Genomic DNA, 4,407 nt, shown 5'->3' on the forward strand with positions numbered 1-4,407 from the left:
TTTGCTTATAGCTGACTTTCCTATAGCTGAATTCCTATGCTATAAAAACCATCCCCCCTGCCTTTTTTTCCCATGATGACAACTTTTTTTGTGAAACCCAGATAGAGAGCAAACTATCTGGATGTCAGAAATAAACCTTCCTATGAAAGTTCACATTCTGAATAGTAAAATGTATACAGCCACAGCATAACAGCCACGTATGTCCAATCTTGAAATGGAATCCCACTGAAAATTGTGAAGACACAGAAAGAGCAGGCATGGAAACTGCTCTGAGCTCAGACTTATGCAGGAGCTAGAATACATTCTCATAATTTAAAAGACCACACACAAAAGCTTTAATACAGTGAAAGAGAGATGGAATTCAATTTAGTTTTGCCCTCTCTGAAACTTCCATTTGCACCATAGCCCCCTCTATCAAAAAAGAGGAAGAAAAAGCCCTGCCTTGTATCACAGAATTCAAATTATTTATGTACTTGTTAGAGGTGGCAGGATATTCATTTCTCCAGTTTTTTGGCTCCAAGAGATTATACCTTCAGTACCAGTGTAGTGAGGAACCACTGGCAAACTTCTGGAAATGGCTTCTGAATTAGTAAGTGTACCATTTCATAAAGTGCTTCTGGAGTTAAAATCTACCAAGCTTTTGCAAAAGATAAAATAATTCCAATGGGTAGCACTAAGTCCTTCCCAGCTGGATCTCATTATTGGCACTGCTGCTTTAACCTCCAAGGTGCTGGCCCTCACCCCAGGCAAAGCCTCCCGGCCGCTCTTCAAGTAATGAATTGTAATTTGGATCCTCATCTGGTGTATCAAAAATAGCTTTCAAAATAGATGGTGTTTTCAGAATTCTTATTCCACCAGGCTGATTGGGAAATACATCTACCAAGAAAAAATGGATGTGTCCAACTGCAATACCAAGAGGTCCACAATGACTGAGTTCCCCAACAACAAGGAAAACCCCATGAGCACCCAGGGCAGAAAGGGTGCCTGGAAGTTGAGAAGGCCAAAGAAGTTCATGCGGACGTATGGGTTCCTTCCGCTCCACACGTAGACGAGCATTATTGTGAAGGCCTGGCCCAAGAAAACTAAGCTCACAAATAAACCAAAAAGAGAAAAATCATGTTAAATAAAAAATTGAATCCAAGTGGGCCAAAAAAGAAGAAATTGGTGATTAAGCTCCATATTTGAAAGTGTTTAAAGATTAATTCAGGATTGAAGTGCAATTGAAAAGGTGTGATCGATTCCAACTGCTGAAATAGAGAAAGAACTTCACAGCTGCGGTGGAGTAAGCATGGCGGATGTGGGGGTGGGATCTGCAGGTTCTCCAGCCGGAGGCTCTGGTAGCCATCTTCCCCACCCAATAAGCCGTCTTGATGGGAGAGATGATATTGTTTTGCTGAAACAAGAATCACTATTCAGAGCATCAATATGGTATAAACAATGCATACATTGTGATGACCCAAACCCAACACATTTCTTTTTCTGAACCACATAGAGACTTTCATTTATGAGGCATGCTATGATGTCACTGTCCTTTACAAAAATTGATATCATCATAACCTATTCAGTCCAACTGTGTTCTCTTCTTATTCATCCCAACTAGAGTAGAAATATTTCTATAATACATAAACAAAAGGAAGCACTGAAAAATAAATATCTGATGGTGCTCCTCAGATAAAAAGTGGTCACTACATTTGCCAAAACCCATAAAATAACACAAAGAGTGAACCTTAATGGAAAGTATGGACTTTAGTTAATAATACTGTGTCAATATTGGCTCATCACTTGTGATCAATGTAACACACTCATGTTTAAGATGTTAAAAATCAGGCTGGGCACAGTGGTTCAAGTCTGTAATCCCAGCACTTTGGGAGGCAGAGGCGAGAGGATTGCCTGAGCTCAGGGGTTTGAGACCAGGCTGGGTAATTTGGCAAGACCTCGTCTCTACAATAAAATAAAAAAATAAGCTAGGTGTGGTAGCACGTGCCTGTAGTTCCAGCTACTTGGAAGTCTGAAATGTAAGGATCGCCCGTGCCCAGCAGGTCGAGGCTGCGATGGCCGTGAGCATGCCACTGTACTCCAACATGGGTGACAGAGTGAGACTTCAACTCAAAAAAAAAAAAAAAAAAAGAAATCGGAAAAACTGGAGGGTGCAGTGGCCTGAGCCTGAATCCCAGCTACTTGGGAATCTGAGGCAGGGTGATTTATGGAGTCTAGGAGTCTGAAGCTGTAGTGTGCTATGATCGAGGCTGTAGATGGTCACTGCACTCCAGCCTGGGTAACATAGTGGGACACTATTGCTAAAGAAGAGGAGGGGATTAAAAATAAGAAGGCAGGGGGGTATATGGGAACCTCTATGCTTTTGGTTCAATTTCTCAGCACACCTAAAATTGCACCCAAAAAGAGAAGAAGTCTACTAAGTAAAAAAAAAAGTGCTCATTCTAACATGCTTACATATTATTTCTATTTAGAACTTATTGTTGTTCAGATGAAAAGACAAACATTTACAGATCTTGTAGAGAGCTCTTGGATCTGAAGAATAGGCCAGTGAATACTAGAGTCCCCACTACAGTTTTTAAAATGCTGAAATTGGGTGTTCAAAAATGGAGGGAGATACTCTGAAAAGTTGTTAGAGCCTCTTTACTGCCCCCCCAAAAAGCACCTGCCAGTTCATCTTTTTGAGATGCTCTTCTGGGGATTTTTGCTTTTGGAGAGAGGTTAGAGCACATAATCTCTAGTTTCAAGATTATGTAACTCCAGTTTTTAGGAAGATTTAACTCTGAATTAATTCGTTTTTAGTGCCACTTTTCACAGACTATACAATGGTCCAGTGCCAGAACAATAATGTGCTCAAACTTGTAGCTTTCTTTCTTTTTTTTTTTTTGAGTTGGAGTCTCACTCTGTCGCCCAGACTGGAGTGCAGTGGCCACTCCCGGCCACTGCAGCCTCGACCTGCTGGGCTCCAGCAATCCTTCCACCTCAGCCTTCCAAGTAGCTGGAACTACAGGCGTGCACTACCACGCCTGGCTAATTTTTTTGATTTATTGTAGAGATGAGGTCTCGCTGCCCAGGCGGGTCTCGAACCCGCGGGCTCAGGCAATCCACTCACCTTAGCCTCCCAAAGGCGCAGGATTACAGGTTGAGCCACTGAGCCCAGCTGAACTTGTAGCTTTCTAAGTCTTTTTTTCTTATTTCCACAACCCTGTCCAAATAGCAACAATTTCATTTAGGCCAACCAATTGTCAATTTTTGGTCCTGGGAACAAATAACAAATAAATCCACTTCATTCCAGTGAACCAAGAGTGCATCTTTGCAGTGGTTTATCACATTACACTCTGAGCTAAGAACCAGAGGGACAGCTCTCTTTCCATTTTTGGGTAATCCATTTTCTGACTGTTTTCTTAGAGAAACTTTTGCTATTTCATTATTCCCTTTGGAAAATGTTTCCCTTCCAGGAATCTGAGGCTAGCATTGAATCAGTAAAAGGGCTCTTACAATTCTAAACTTCTAAAAATCACTTTTAAAACATTTTATTGAATTCACATGTGTACATCTTTGTTTAGTTTTGGCAGATGACACTGGCATGATAAAAGTTGCAGCATCCTTGGCATTGAGTATGTAAAATCCTTTGGCAAAGCGTCAGTTGGGTCTAAAGATCTAATTTCTTCAATGGGGGCAGAATTCCTGATCCGGGGTAGAATTTTTTTTCTGCTTGGGTCTTAGTCATACGTGTAGGTGTCGTCTGTCTCCCGCATCCCGTTACATCAGCCTGCTCACGCTTGGACTTTATCGCCACCCACCGTCTGCTCCGAGAACTACATGCGAATTTCACACATCCCAGTCCCAAACCACCCACCAGGGGAGGGGACATTCGACATTCCACCCACAGAAAGAGGACACGAATTGGAATAGAAAGAAAGAATACAATGGAAGCCCAAAGGAACACCCGAGAAATACGCCTGAAAAAATAGTCGCCAAGGGAAACCTATTTTTTTTACTTTTTTTTTTTTTTTCCCAGTCGGAGTCTCACTCCGTGGCCCCAGGCTGAAGTGCAGCCTCAAACTTCTGGGCTCAGGTGATCCTTCCGCCTCTGCCTTCCAAGTAGCTGGAACTACAGGCATGCACCATCACGCCCGGCTATGTTTCTTTTATCTCTATTTTGATATTTCTAAAAGGAAACCTGCATTTATAAAAGGTCACAACCAAAGTATGAAATGAGATGATGTTTTTAATATAATAACAAGATCTACTCATTATACCCAAATGGGATAAAAAGCAATAGTTTGATAGCATTTCTATGGAGAGATGTAAATGTAATTTTAAAAAAAAATTGCTATCCCAGTGTGTTCCTTGTTTGAAAGTTATTACAAGGTTAGTGTCAATGTACTTTTGAAAACAGTCACAGTCTAA

At 41.4% G+C, this 4,407-nt stretch overlaps 1 pseudogene; it reads right to left on the reverse strand.

Moving 5' to 3' along the window:
• Nucleotides 1–715: 715 nt before the first annotated feature.
• LOC110596662 lies at nt 716–3,752 on the reverse strand (annotated as a pseudogene).
• Between the last annotated feature and the right edge of the window lie 655 nt (nt 3,753–4,407).

Source organism: Carlito syrichta, unplaced genomic scaffold (assembly GCF_000164805.1).
Source record: "Carlito syrichta isolate Samal-C Ts95f unplaced genomic scaffold, Tarsius_syrichta-2.0.1 Scaffold312037, whole genome shotgun sequence".
NCBI lineage: Eukaryota > Metazoa > Chordata > Mammalia > Primates > Tarsiidae > Carlito > Carlito syrichta.